Consider the following 17221-nt stretch of genomic DNA (forward strand, 5'->3'; position numbering starts at 1 on the left):
TTGAAACAATTTGTTAGTTGTAAAAACAGTTTTAATTTGTTGCCAATCATGAGAAATGCCCTTTGATTTTTCTATTTCGAATATTTGCTTTATATTATCCTAAGATTTGGCCTATTAGTACAATAAATTATTTTTGCTGGTTATAAGTATATCGCATCAAAAATGTTTTATTTTTTCTTTATTATTTTCTTGTTATCAATATTTGTATTTTGAATCACCTTCCAAGCATTCACCAGCCGTACCGGATAATAAATCATAAAATTTCTTAAAGAAAACTTATGTACCTTGGGAGAAGGGAAACAAATACTTTATTTATAGCATATGCCATCTCTAGCTATACATTTTGCCTATTTGTCTCTCTGAGATATGTCACGTACATTTTGAGATGATCCAGTCAGCAAGCCATTTTTAGACACGTTATATAACTAGGTGTAACGATAAAATACCGTAGGATTTGTGCACTCTTGAAATGACTCTAACTGCATTCTACCACTAACAATTATGCATCAATTTCTTACATATACTTTCTCGAATTTGCATCAATATCAAGCTTACCCCCCCCCCATTTTTAAAAAATACCAGATGACATCTGATTGGAAATTTTGAAAGGTTTCAAAATGAGTATCGTTTCTTTAATCAACTCCAGATACCCTCAAAAATTCATCATTGAATAATATGATCATCGAAAAATGTTTGTTCTAGGAATTTTAATAAAACAGATAAAATCTGGATGAAATCTGAAATATTGTAATCCTTTGCTTAAGTATTAATTCATTTGTTTGTATTTCTCAAAGCATTTTAAGAGAAAAAGAGTGATTTATTCTTAATAGGTTGACTTTCCACTCTACGCCTAAAATCTATTTCACGTAAATCGTATTTTTATACTACATATAGGTTGAGAAGCTTATATCTAAGCTTAAATTTTATTTCTCTTTGCAAAGCAACCTCCCAACGATAATTCTTTCTAAATAGAATCAAATGTCTTTCTGCAAAGGAAATAATGGAAGGGAAAAAAGATTTCCTATTTAAATATCTTTTTAGTTATATATTTAAAAGTCAGATGCAAGACGCATCAGAAAGTCATCTACATACGTTGAAACTGCTGCATCGAAATTCAAATACCGTAATAGATACCCGCAGCAGCTTGCGCATCTGCTATCAAGGTTGGGGAAATACAATTGGCGTCTGGATTGACAACGGATTGCTGTAAAAAATATTTTCAACGGAAATGAATAGGGCGATAAATGCTGAAATATTGTTAAAGAGAGAAAGCATTTCTATTTATATACTAAAATATTTACTTCTCAAAAAGTGTTCAGTAGTTGTATTTAGCTTCGAAATTAAAGGATTCAAAAATATTTTTATTATAAATATCATTCCTATTCATTTTAATGAATTCATTTCAGTTAGTTTGCAATAAAAACAACCATGCTTATCAGCTTTCAGAAATAAGTATTTCAAAAAATGTTAATGAATTTGATCATGTTTAATAAGAATTAATTTAATGTCTAATAAGATGAGTATTGCAGAATTTATATCCTTTCAGTTTTTATACTCATCTTTCACAGAAACGGAAATAAGATGTAGATATGAAATAATTAATGTGCAAGAAATTATTGAATTCAATGTTTAGATTGTTGCAAGTTTTTAATGCTTACAAAATAGATACGTATCAAGGGAAAAAGAAGTGCCTTTAAATTAATTCATTCCCAAAGCAAAACTGTGCGTTTATAATAACATTATTTCCATTCAAAATGTAAACTTCAAACAAAATACATTAAACTATTAGACTATCTCTAAATTTGTTTCAACATAATCCCATGTATTAATGCACAATAAAATATATCTCTAAAAAACTATTTGTAGTAAAACCTTGATTGAAGTTTAAAGGTAACTGTAAGTTTTTGTTACATAAAAATAGTTTATTTTAACATTAAAAATACGCATGCGTACTGATAACATTCTTCTTAAACTTTAGTTTGAAAAAAAATCTTCTAGGAAAAGGCGTACTTTAAATTAATTTGAAATAATGATTATTTCTATTATTTTCTCGTATTTACATTAACATCTTAACATTCTAATGTTAAAAAACGAAGAACAAAGAAAATTATAAGTAGTATTGGGCGATTATTTTAGTTTGGAATGCTTACATAAGTAGTGAGTTCAGTCATATTCGTACACTAAGAAGTCACAGCACTTTAACAGAAACTGTAAATGCAAATGCTCATAAAAATGATGAACACGAGTGCTTTGTCTGAATACAAAAAATATATATAAATATATAACATTATATGTCGTTGGAAATGCTTTAATTGCATATCTGAAGAAGAGGTGAACGTAAGAGGTAATATAAATGCTTATTTATCTGAAACATATGTTAACGTTTCAGTGTACATTATCAAAGTTGTAAATTTTAGACTTTTAAGTCATATAAATATTGCGTTTTTTTCTGATAATTGCTCTGGAAATAAATTTTAAGTTATTTTATTTACGATAAATAAATGTCTTTCTGAATGTCGATACGATAAATAAATGTCTTTTACAATGAAAATTATAAGCTTCTCAACCTATATGTAGTATAAAAATACGATTTACGTGAAATAGATTTTAGACGTAGAGTGGAAAGTCAACCTATTAAGAATAAATCACTCTTTTTACACAAAAATCTATTGCGTTCACAAGTGTTACGAAATTTTAAACTCATTTAAGACATATTTATGAATTTAGAATAAAAAATGAGAATGTATTGTATGTATACAATAAGTATGGAAAGTTTCGTTATCACTTTATTTTGCTTTTTTATGTGTTCTGCCGTGCATTTTTCTTTCAATAAAATATAACAAAAAATACTATTTTTAATATTTTATTGAAAACTATATTTATTTTTATTTACACAATTATATTACCTCTCAGATATTATATTCAATTAAAGATGAATAAAAATTTGCAATATCGCATTTATCTATTAATGAATGAATTTTTTTTATTCTAAGTATGATATATTCTGACACCAAAATATATCATAAATTAATTAAAAAATAATCAGATGTTGCAATCTTCAAAATAATAAGTGGACTGAAATATAATATCTGAATTAACTTATATTTATCACGAATAGTATTAAAAATCTTATATCTTATAGAACACGAATCAATAAAGCAAAAGTCTATCTGCTTATTAACTAATGTTATTGAAATCAAAATGTATTGATTGCAGTAAAAGAGGAGAAGTTATTAATGGATCTAAAATTAGATTTTATGAAAATTGTACTTTTGAGATTCTTCTATTTTCCATCATTATTTTTGAAAATAAATTTTCTAAAGCGAAATTCGCCACCTAACATGTTTTCTTATATACATTTTTGCGTGGGTAGAATATGCAAGATAAATTATTTATTTATTTTTTGTTAACATATGCATTCAAGCTACAAGGATGGAAAAGATAACAGTTTTAATATTTTTATGAAAATTCATACATGAGTTATAAAATATATGAAAAAATCGTTAAAATATTTTCTCTTTATTAGATTATTCATGACAAGGAATAATAAATTTCTAATATAAAAGATAAGATTCTTTATGATAAAAATCAATTTTCGAAAGTATTTTGTAGATGGATGGTGAAATATTTCGTCCAAAAACAACGTCCTTTATTGATCCAATGTTGATGAAATGACTAAGGACAACTACTAGGAGCACAGAGTATAAGAGTTGACAGCCCCAAACTGGTCGTCTTGATAAAATTTCATGAGCTACCGCCTACTGCTGTTGACAGCACCACTGTTCTCCCTGAGAAATGCTTGGTCTTCCTGACCTTTGAAAATTTCAGGTCCAAACAATAAGTGTAAGTTTTGGTCCCATTTTTTCAATAATCCCTTTTCATTCTGACTTTCTTTTAATCCTACATACGTTCGATCAAGACGATATCATCGAAAGTTTGAAATAATATTAATTTGTTTTGTTTGATTATGTGAATAATCGTACAATAACCTAGAAACGTTGAATTTTTTTTTCTTGGAAGTGTTTAAATCTTTTAATAATGCTTGGATTTTTTGGGGTGAATTAATACGATTTTTATTGATAATAGGTAGAATTTATTGTGATTTTGTTGGCTGAATTTAAAAAAAAAAAATGATTTTTTGTGGTTCATTAGTTGGCAAAAGGTTAAGCCCATTAAGTAATGCACTTTAAACTAAGAAGATTTTTTAATAGATTATTCTTATTGATAAATATGAATCAAAAATAAAACTTTACCAGCAATTTCGTTCTAAATAAAATACCTTTGATATTATTAAATGAATGTTTTCTTTGGTCAAAGATCTAAAAGTTAAAAATATTGATACTTAAAGTTATTAGTGAAAATACAGCTATTTTAATATACATATCATTCGTTGTCATTTAATCTTATATATTTAAATTATAAGATTAAAAACTTACATTTTCTTTTAAATATTTGCAGAACTTTTTTCATCACTTACACCCTATATATTACAAATATATTCATGTCATTGGTTTCATTTCCTTTTTCAGATGCTTAGAAGAGATCATTCAGAAACAATTAATTCAATTTGTCTGTGATGCACATTCTAATGCATAGTTCGCAGAATGCAATTAAGTAAGATGATACGTTTTAATTATAATCTAAGCAATCTTACTATTATCTATTTTTACTTTTAACAATGCATATTCCCTAATTACACGTTATTCCATTCTGCTTCAATTAGTTCATCGAAAATATCATACAAATTACTAATACTAAGCATAAATAACGTTGTCCCGACGTTTCAAAGTTATGTTAACAAGATAATTATAATATAATATATTATAGTTTCAAATGCTAATGAAAGGAGATTATTAAAGTGAAAATGCAGAAATCTGCATTTATAAATATTATAAGCATTCTTCAGGAAAAAATATTAATTTACAATAATAGAAAATCGATAAACTAACTGTAAATAATATTACACATTTCTTAACAGATTTGATGATTTAAGATCAATTAAATATAATTAATGATGGGTAAGTTAAAAAACTCATAAAATTAGCTTGCATTTATTTTGTATAAAAAGCTATAATTTTTAATTTCTTTTCTCATTCATTCATTTAACTAACATTGTATTCATTCCCAGTAAAATTTAGACATCGATTAAAATTGCTTATAAAAAAGAAAATTTCTGTTTCAATAATATTCTAAATATATGATTTTTTTCATCTAACATTTTAAGTTTTTTTTGGTAAAATGAATGGAAATTCAATACTTACAGATATGGCCATAAACTGCCGAGAAAACTTTTGAAAGTGTTTAAATAGGTGGGAGCAATTTATATGCGTAAAATTGAAAGATTTTTCGTTTGAACACTTTCCACACCTTATGACGGATTCGAACCTTATGACGATTATGACATTCGGAGAACAGCATTACACAAAATTTATTTTTAAATTTTAAAAAAAAAAATCTTTTTTTCAATGACAACAGTTTCCTTTATTCTAACAATTTTACAAATTTTTAATCAATCTTTCAAAATAAATTTGAACACAAATCGTAACAATGTTTCATTTTGCCATTATATTAAACCTATTTACTGTTTAGTTATATACTTCAATCGCTTACTTTTGTCAGTTTTAACACCATGTTCTTTTGTTGGATATAGTAAAAGGTTCAGATGCTCTCATTTATCATTAGATCAGAAACTAACATCATCAGATGTCGGGCAAATTCCGGGGTACCAAAGCAATTTTGCTGGACGGCATTATGTGAAATTGCTTTCCTTTAAAATTTTCTCTTTCGCTTTAATTTCATAAAATACACAACTAAGATTTCGATCTGTATTATTATATCACGTATTAAAGCATAAAAACATTAAAATTCTGAGGCTAAACAGTCTTTTATATAAGTTTGCTGAATTTTCGTGATCATAGAATTATGTTTCAGTATGTGCATCTGTTATGATTATATCTCATTAAACAAGGAAATTTAATTTCTCTCCAGATTTCTACTTCTTTTAATTCTCTTATAAAATGCTTCCTAATAAAAAAAAAGAATTCCTCGCAAAAAATAATCCCATTTTCCATCAAATACATCATTACCAAGAACTCGTCTTCAGTCGGATTCATAAAAAGGTGTCGAAATGTATTGGATTCAAACAAAAACAAACACTTTCAACTTAATATACATATATTTTTGAAGCTTTTAATGTCATTCTTTTCTCTTAATGTTCTGAAACGGATAAAATATATGTTTTTTTCATATATATAGAAAATATATACTTTGGAAAAGCCATGTTCGAAACAATGACTGTTAGGAAAACCAGCAGCCACTATATCACAGAAGTAAGATCTTGGTTTCATGATCTGAGTATCAAGAACAAGATCTGATTCCACTAAAGATTCATTACGTATATTGACCTTCTAAATGTTGAATCTGCCATTATTGTAAAAATATCCTCCTGTTGATGATAGGTGACATTTCGAATATTTCGTGACGATTTACGTGTCAACCTCACTGTCTATCCAAGACATAAATTTACAAAGTCCATCCCCGGATAATTCTTGAGTATCTTTTATACAGAACTTTATTCCATTTAAACAATAAGCGGAAAATTAAATTTCTCCAGGGTGAAATTTGATTTTACGCTATAGTTACTGTTATACTTCAGGATTAACTAATCCACGCTTTAGCAAAGTTCGCAATGAAATTTTATGTCGAGGAAGCAATAATGATAAAAGCAGTTTCTTCAAAAAATTAGTTTATTAAAGATAATTAAAAAATCAATTAGCTCATCACTGGAGCAATCAAAATTATACTTTTATATAAAAAATAAGGAATTACCAGACCTTAGGCAAACGATTCGAACCGTTCCATCACATACCGACACGTCTCATTCCTTCTCATATACCTCTCAAAAACGCGAACCGAGGTTTTTAAAGCAATTAGATTTGCATAACAGTTATTGCCAATCACTAATCTCTAAACTTAGAAAAAGGTCGGGTTCGAATCAGTCAGTTGTTTACATAAATTGAGATCATGGTGAGGAATTGGAAAAAACAACACAAAGGCGTCATAATAATTCGGATCCGAAAATTCATTTTTATAAACAGATCCTTTCTAAATATCCAACAGTTACAAAACATATTGTAAAAAGTATTCGATTCTACATTATATATATCTTAGTGCGATTAAATTTTTTTAAAACCTCTGTAAAATTTTGTTTTGTCCTTCTGTGCTTTTATTTTTTTAACTGATTAAAAGTATTATTAGTATATCTCCCTTATCAAATAATGCATTTTACTGTTTATAACATTTTGTTTCAAAATATCAGAAAAAAAAGAAAATTTCTCTCTTTTTCTACTTGTTATCTTAGCTCACTAGTAATAAGTATTATAACATTATTTTCCATAATTTTGATAGTTTTAAATATTTTTTCTGTTAATCTTTGCATATTTCTTTTATTAGCGCATATTGTGATTTAGTTCTTTTTTATATATGCTATTAAATGTTTTAAGCGAAATGATTTTAAGCAAAATTATATCTCAGAAATTTGAAAATGCTTACCAATCCAAGGTGAATGATGACAAATTATTGTTTCTTATATTTTCTAAGAATATCATTCAGTCACATTGAAGTGCGCACTCATCAATTTACTTATATATGTATGTATGCCGACATTCTATAGAATATGTAAGTATTTTACAGATAGCCTGGAGATTTAAGGAAAAATATGGAGTATTATTATATACTTTTCATAGAGATTGCATATGAACCTAAACATTTTATAGAATGACAAATGCTATTTAGGCAAAGTATGAAAAAAGGAAATGTTACGGCTTTTACTTAAAACATGTTTTCCTTTCAGATTAAAGAGCTGCAAAACAGAGTGAGTACACTTTTTATCCTTAATATTATTTTTACACAATTTATAAGAGTTTAAGTGAAAATTAGGAAAATTACTGTGTTTTTAGAATGAAAGAAAAAATGGCATACCCTATAAAATGATAGAAATGCTATTATTCGACCTCAATAAGTCGTTATGGAAAAGAATCTATTCAGAAAAGCATTTTTATAAAACTGAAAAAAAGAAAATGATACAATTTTTTCCCATTTCTTTCAATCCCACTCTTTCTCTCTTGTATTTGCTTCTTCTATGATTCATGTAATCATTCACTTTTTCCTCCTATCTCTGAAGAAGTGTATCAACGAATAGTAAGCAATAAAATGAAAAAATTGCGATGTTTAGAATAATTCGTTTTGTCTCTGTTTCATACAATTTAAAAGGGAGGGACAAAGGGGGAATATCGATTTTTCTCTTCCGTTTTCCCCTTCCTCTATTTTCCTCTTACATTTGGCATACAAATTACTCATACATTAAATTACACTCGCATAACAAAAATCCGAAATTATTGCTTTCCTGAATGCACCATTTCATCACACCGTTATATTTTTTCTCCCTCCTACGGAAACGATGTGCTTTTTTTCTCCCTCTTTTTGCATCATTTCATTATTTACAAGCAATTTAGATTTAAAACATTTTTTTTTCAATTCCAACATGTGCCATGAAAACTGAATTTATAACAAATGGGTTGCCTATCACATTATTGAAGATTTTATGAAATTTTACAAAACCAATGTTGAAGGCACCCAATATCTTAGAATTTTAAATAAGTCGTAAAAAATTACTCACATTTTTTTCTAAATAAATGATTGCAATTAATTTCATTAAGAAACATTTTGAGGTAATGTAATGATATGAATACAAAAAGAGAATTCGTTAGTTTTGGGATTATAATGATTATTCTTTTCAGAAGCATCAGCGCATTATTCATGCCGAAACAAGAATTTTTTTAATCAAACCATACATTTTAGCCAATGAATTGCTTTCGACGTGTATGTCCGTCATTCCAATCCTTCATTTTGGCGCGGTCGTTGTATATGTAATAAAAACGAAATCACATTTTCTTTAATGTGACTTTTTTTTCAAAATTTACTTTACAATAATTTTTATTGCGTTTGACATGTATATGCGCCGTCGCTTCAGTTTAAAAAGGGGGACTCGAGGGATTTTAAAAAATAAATTCCGCAAGTAATTTAAGAACTATACAGACTATATAAAAGACTGAAATAATACTTATTTAGAAATCAAATAAGACATATTTAAAGTATTCCTTTAAGATATAATCTAATAAATGCAGATTTCAATTAAAAGAAAAAAAAACTATTTTCAAAAATTCATTAAATTATTTTAGATTAGAAACTAGAACATGAGACGTCTTCTATTATTCATTCGATAAATTAATTGTTCATTTTGCTTTTAGAGTTAGGAAATCACAAAGCTTCTGATTTCTTCAATTTGTTATGGTGACAAATGCAATATTGGAGATTTGTTAAGACATGAACAAATAACACTAGGCCACTAATATTGTAATCTTCTAGATTATCAGCCATTATATCTTAGATTACCTTCAAAATCCCCATGGTTATCAAAAAGTGACTGATAATACATAGCATATCACTATACATGCGACATAACATCTCCTTCCGAAAGCAAAAGTAATTTTGAATAAGCGAGATCATTTTCTTAGAATCTTCAGATTTTTTTAATATTGTGAGCTGAGCTGCTATGGGGTTCGAGATTTATGAAATACTGCCATATTCTAGGTTTAATCATATACTTTATAATTCATTAATTGACTAATTAATGAAACAATCGTTTGTTCCCTGCGAATTCGGAGAATTATGCAAAGTTAATTCAAATCTACATTTACTCCAACCTTACTGCTCAAGAATTTGCTTCAATCGACCAGTTACATAAAAAATATATCTGATAATATTTCTCATGGGTAAGATTTGTTATTTGTGCCTCCAATGGAATGTAAAAGGAATGTTTATTCCCATCATATATTCAATACTAAATATATCAATTTCAAAATTAAAAGCTTACTGTAAGGAAATTGTGACTTGAAATTTATTTCCTAGTGAGTATTATCCAGCCCCAAAGGAAATTCTCCAAGATTTAAATTCGGACGATGCCAAGACTTTTGCTTCAAGCAATTCAACTGTATTAAACAACGTAAATAATGATCCTAACTAATGTTCGAATTCCCTCAGAAATTTTATGAGGAAATAAAGTTGTTAATGAATAGGATTATTACTGAGAAGGTGATAATTCTACTATTTCTCACCTTCATTATGTGGATTAGAAAGATTTTTAAAAAGCCTTGAATTAGATTAGAATACATAATGATACCTTGCCATAGTAAAAGGATTATAATAATATTTTAAACCATATAGTCATCTTGTTTAATTTATTCTTATATTTTTTTACCAAGATAATTAGAACTTTAAAATACTAGCAAACGCATCAGTATATATCTAATGTAATATGAAAGTGCTATCTTTTACATTCTAAATAAAGACTACACATTAGGGTGAAACGAAAATGGCCTTAAAAGTTTTTTTTTTGGTTTTAGTTTGGTTATAATGAGGAAAAGCTGCCTTATCTTGAGGTGCTGCAAAGAACCTAAATTTGTAAAAAAATAGAAAAAAATAGAAATTTTAAAATTGGGCTTTAAAAAATTGTTTTCTTAGATTTTAATTTGGCAATAGTGCAGAAAAATTGCCTTTTAGGTTCAAAAAGAATTTTTAAAAATTATGTCTGTAATACAGCAATATTTCGAGGTGCCAGAAAGAGCTTAAAGTTTGCATAAAAATTGAAAAATTATAAACTTTGATAAAATATTCATATGAATTTTTGTTTCATATAGTGTTACAAAAGATGTTTTTAAATACATATATAAGCATTACAACTGGGAAAAATTATTAATTACAAAATATAATGATAAAAAATGTTGTTATGTCAAATTTTGCGTTTCTTACTTCTGTATCCTTTATGATTACAAATGCTACGGCTGCAAAATCTTTGTTTCTACTTCGTTGCCCCATTAAACTGTTCCTTTTAAATTAAATTTTGACATATTACCATGTGAGCCATTTTTTTCTCTTATATATCCTTCTCTTGCGATTGGACCACATACATTTTTAGCTGATTCGGCCACTAGTTTCATAGCTCTTTCCACTGCTTACATGTGGCAAGGATACCGAGGAAAGTTGATAACCGAGTTCCCTATACTATTTGGCTCACCTTCAGATGCCTTCTGCATTAAGTCTTTGAGAGCGTCGCTGGAAACATGGTTTAGCAACGCTGGGGGGGGGGTCAGTTTTCAAATCATTAGATCATGTCGATGTAATCGACATGATCTTTGCATCGAAGTTTATCTTTGAAAGTTTAAACTTCTTGATTCCGTTTTTCCTTTCTGTTCTTGCTTTTAAAACACGTCATAATTGAATTTTACTTTCATCACTTAGCATGGACAAAAGGATATTTTCTGAAGCTGCAAATTACCCATTTCTTTGAATAATCTGGTCTATAACGTTCTTGAGATAGTCAGAGAGATAGCGTCAATATGAGATAAGGTTGAAAAGACGTGTGGAACCAGAACCTTACAAGAAAGTTTTACCTTCATATTAAACCACACAGGCACCTAGTAGTTTGTCTCTTCTTGTCTATTTGATGGATCTGGTTGGTTTTCCTCTTTTTGTAAAAAACACTGTTTTTTTCCCGCGTTGATATTGTCGCCAGTAATTGCTTCTGATGCACTAGTATTTTCTGTCCGTTCTTGATTAAACTTAACTATTCTAGGTAGTTCTTTACTCTTTCTAGCTTCTTTCTTCCTCAAAACGCTTGTGGTTGCAATAACAATATTCCTTATAACCATTTTCCTGTTAGAGCATTGATCATTAAGAATCTTTTATTCCATAACTGGCACTTTTTTTCTTTTATACAAATCAGCAATATCAAATAAACGTCTAGCTTCTTCATTAAATTCTGTGAAGTTCAAATCAAACTTATCTGAACATTTTCTGCTTTTAGACTTTAATAAATTCCTGTATTTAGCATGATAAGATTTATCATTTGTGAAATTCTTTTGCGAAAAGCAACGTGAATAGAAGCTCTTAACCGTATTTGTTCTATTATGGGAACTAAAGTGCCGCATATTTCACTTACAGAAGGTTTCTTTTCTGAAGCAGTTTTGAGGTTATGTCTAATATAACAGTAGTACTATATTCGTGAAGTCCAATTCAAGCAAATCACTAAATTTCCCAAAACTAGAACTGATATTTGTCTTGTCTTCACTAATTTAGACTGAGCTATGTTTACTCACAAAAAAGCGCACAAACTAACAAATCAGTTACGTTAATCAGTTACACAATAGACGGAGCGGAGAAGCCAACTCAGCTGATTTCGGCAAGGCTACTGACCTGACACCAGCTCTGTCCTTGTCACCAGATGCAGACGTCCGCCTCCTTTCAATAAAAGCCGCTCCGGTGATGATTGAGTGCTAAGCTAATGCAGTGGTAAAATAGTTTTTTTAAAATTTCTTTTCATAATATAAGGCCGATATAAAGCTTTTTATTTCATAATCAAGACAGGCAAAAATCTTTGTAAAAGTTCCAAAAAGTGTATTTTTTATGAAACTTTAACGTCTTTGCGGCAACTCAAGATGTACTCTAATATTTTTTATAATTTTTATTTATCTTATCAATACCAAAAAGACAACTTTTCCGCACTATTACAAATTAAAAATCAAAAGTTGGTTAGTTCGTTCCACTCTACTGCGCATACATCAATCGTAAAATCGATTCAACTCCAAAATCTATACACAAACTCAATCTTCGATTTATGTTTTGAAATATTAATTATTTAGGTATTAAATGTTACAATAATATTGAAAGCATCCTGTTTACTATAGAAAGCTAGACACTATAACATTTTAAAGATGAATAAATTCTATATGTTAATCTAGTATTCTCAGTTCATGGATGGCATTTCTAGATCTCTAATATATATTTATTGCAATATTTTTTTTGCCTAAATATATTAGATATTTTTGTGTGTTAAGCATTAAATAGTATTTCGCTAGATTTTATTTCTATTTTACTTTTTAAATAATGCACAACAACCCTTATTTTTTGGGGTAATTTTTTGGTCACAGAATTTCCATTTTATGGTATATGGATGAAGGTCCTAATTCTTTGGGTAGTAATAACATTCAGTTTGTTTTGAATGACAGTTTTCTTTCTGTGTATCCAAAAAATTGCAATTAATCTCTATCTGTTGTATTGAAGCATCCATACTTTCAATATAATTTCCATAATAAGTTCATACGTTGATTGATATGATGGAGTGATATTTTAATGAGTTCTAATAAAAATGCAAATTTTCAAGTTTCTAAATTTTTATTAATAAAAGGAACCTTTTTTTTCATATTTTTAGTGCAAATATGTTTCAATAGATTTATTTTTCTTCTTTAGTTGTTTCACATAAAGAATTTTTGCAATATGCGAGTCCCTAAGAAGAAAAACCACTTTATGAAAGCCAAAATCATTAGTGTATAGAGTAAAAGTTTGATATAACGAGTACAGATTTTAACGATAACCCTGCTAGTATGAGTGATTTATCAATGATCTAATGTACATTTGCAACTTTTTTGTGTGCTAAAAAAGATAGAAAGTATTTAAGTTAGTAACAAATAAAAATAAAATAATTTTTTCTTCTGTAAAATTGACAAAAATGTCAGAGAAGCCTTCATTTTTTTTCTTTTCAATGACAGCATAGAATTGGGAGCATTAGATATAACTGGGCATTCCCAAAGTTCTTCAACTGCCCCAGTCTGGGCGATTGTTATGCGCCGTAAAATTTTACACTTTATTCGGTTTTGTTCCTTTCTTCACAGCCTATTTAATTTCAGCAACTCCCAATACTTGTATGTTGTTGTTTTTTTTAATTTCAAAGTTTAAAGAAGTTTACTTTACTTTTACTAAAAGAAGTTCTTTCAGTTACTGCTGTAGAAATAAATATTTGAGCAGAACTGGAAACATTTAAAAGAATGATACTTGTTGATCACATTATCTAAAAAATAAACAGCATTTCTATTCGACATTCTTCAATAATCGATTAAAAGTAAAGAATTCTATATTTGTAGAGACAACAAAAAACGTTTTGAATCCAAGCAAGACAGTTAACAACCCTTTTGAGAATTACTTTTTAATTTTTTTTTCTTTTTATATTATTTAAATTAGGAAAAATGATTCGCTTATTCTCGTTATAAAACATCATTTATTTTTAAATTGAAGATAAATTTTTTTCTGCAGACATCATAATACTTTTGATTAATCACACTTGATTCAGTGCAACAAACTGAGTCCGGGAGTGAAAAAATATTTCACAAACATGAAGTGATTCCAGACTGCCACTCCTTCCATGTGTTCCCATTAGCTGTGGTGAAGAGATGAATAGGCCATCGGTCGCTGTGTCTGCGAATAACGTTTGATCTGCAGGTTCGGCACCTCCAAATAAAGTTTTATTCATAGTACTGTACTTGGAAACAACACGATCTTCATTTAAAATGCTTTATTTCATATCTATATAGATGGATACTTATGATCAAGTTTCATTCACTTCTTTCTGTTCAAATGTTTTTAAATTCTGTATAGTTGTAAACTATAAAATATACATTTATGTATTTTCAGATTTTAACTATAAACTATTTTTTTAATTTTATTTAATTCAGTGTGATAGGCACGATCTGGGAGTAAGTTTAAGAAAAATTCAAAACAAAATTATATTTTGATTAAATTATTAAATTATAAAGTATTTGAATTTTTTAAAATGAAAAAGGCTTTTGAAACCCACACCTTAATTAATTAACCGAATGCTGAAAAAATGTATGAGTATTCTGGAGTTCAAAGTAAAAATCCCAGAAGCATGAATCATTCAATACAATAAGGTTATAAGTCACAATGGATAGCAAAAGAAAGCAAATTAAATTTATAAAATATATTGTAAATCTGATAAAAATCCAATTTGCTTAGAGAATTTATGTGAGATGTTTATCTCACTGCCAGAGTTTTGACGGAAAATATTTTTTCCTCTTTACTGTATTATTAAAAGCAGGTTTAACTTTATTATTTTTTTATTACTTTCGAATACTTTAGCATCATTCACGTTCTTATAAATTAATTGAGTCATATTACTTCTAGTTCTGTTCTATTCTCGAAGGGCAGAACTTTTTCTATAAGAATGCACTCAGCAACTTAAAATTATTTGTTTCAATATTTAATTATTTTCTTGAAAAATTTGTGAAAATAAATTTTATGCTGTTAAGAAAACATAATTATGAATATCAAAAGGAGAATTTTTATTAATGAAATAGGGGTTTTTATAATGTCTTCCAAAATAACGAGATTTCTTTACTGTTGCCTTGTATGCTAAGAAAAAGCCTATCAAAGAAATTCTAAATTATGCGAAGAATTAATGGAATTTTTTAATAAGATTTCTTTATCTAACTTAAATATTAGTTTATCTAAATTATGAAGGATTTATTCAAATTATTTTAACTGCAAGAAAAAACATGATTTTATGATTTTTAATTAGCTTTACATTTTTACATATAAAATATATATTTTTGTCAACTTTTTGATAGTGGAACATTAGTTATTCACTCCAAAACATACAGTACTTCAGATTCAATTTCTTAACATTATAAATGCAAATTAAAAATAATTCATATATGAAATATAATATCAAAACAAATAAACTTAATTATTGACAGATATTATAAAACTTTATGAAATTCAGCTTCATTTAAAATTCAAAACCTTTATCACAAATAATTAAAGGAAATGTGAAATCATCATTTTAATGGTCATAGCGATTATTAAGTTTTTCAATCATCAATTTAAATTCGCTGGACGTTTCATAAATATTTTCAAAGAAATTCTATCTTACTAATTCTTTACTATTGCTATATGCAATGATTCTCTGATATCCTCTGTGTAACCATTTGCGATATTTTTTTAATTACAGAATAATTACTATAAATCACCACTTGTAAATCGATATACTGTTGTACCAGTAAATGCAAATAAATTAGTATTATTATATTTATATGCGAACATCCAAACTTATGAAGAATGTTTCTAGATGAAAGCCCCAAAATGTAAATTTTGCAGTAACGATATCTCGAATCATATTACGCATGAATATTGATACACAGTAAATATTGTATTGCAAAACAAAAAGAATTCAATACTTTTTTAATATGTAAGCTTAAACTAAACAAAACTAAGCGATTAATAAAGAACTAATATCTGAAAATAATAAAATATTTTATTTTCATTGGAAATATACATCACTGCTGAACGTAAGAATTTAACAAACTCTCCATAATATCGGTTAAAAGCGATCAGCGTAATTTCTTTAAAATTATGAGTTTGTTAGAGCTATTTTTTTTTTTTGCACTTATTATTGACATCCTATAATATTTTATCTGTCTGATTTATTTGATCTGTGATACATAATACAGTTGGAATACTTTTGTTAGAATCATTCTACAAATAATTTAAAACATGTTGTAAAATCTAATCATACTTTCGAGCAGAGATTTTAGAAATTATTGTTAAAATATTTTTCAATGTGCATTTGTAAAGAAATAAAAAATAACTAACCACATTCGGTGAGTATAAGAAATTTACAAATCAGTCAGTGATTACCTATAATAGACATTTTATAAAGAAACCCCCTATAAAGGAATTTCAATAATTATTGTAACAAATATGTTATACATTCCAAAATGAAAACAGCTTTTGTTCCCCAGATCTCTGAATTGTAATATTTTTGTTCCTTTAGTGATACTTAAATTGCCATTTCCTTTTGGTACACATTACTATTTCTAGTTTGAAATGCTATACTACAACATTACAAACGCAATCCTTATGGAAATGAATTAGATTATTTTCTTGATATCGGTTAATAAGGTTTTAATTAGCCAAATTGTTCAAGAAAGGAAAGAAAAACATATAACTACCTTTTCACTTTAATCGAATAAATCAGATAATATTACATAAGCATTCATTAAAATTAGCTTTAACGAATGAAATTAGTTTTCATATCTCACTCGTATTAATTATTTCATTTAATTTTCTCAAGTGATTATATTTCATATGTTTGGATCACCTCAAGCGAAATGAAGCGAACATTTTCAACACAAATATGGTAAATTAATATTTGTTATTAAAATTTCCTTCGTTTAAGTATAACAATTGTGATAAACTATTTTCCCGATACGCAAATTAAATGAAAAGCATAGACAAATTGAAAATCTTTGAA

The sequence above is a fragment of the Argiope bruennichi genome, chromosome X1 (genome assembly GCF_947563725.1).
Source record: "Argiope bruennichi chromosome X1, qqArgBrue1.1, whole genome shotgun sequence".
NCBI classification, from domain to species: Eukaryota; Metazoa; Arthropoda; class Arachnida; order Araneae; family Araneidae; genus Argiope; species Argiope bruennichi.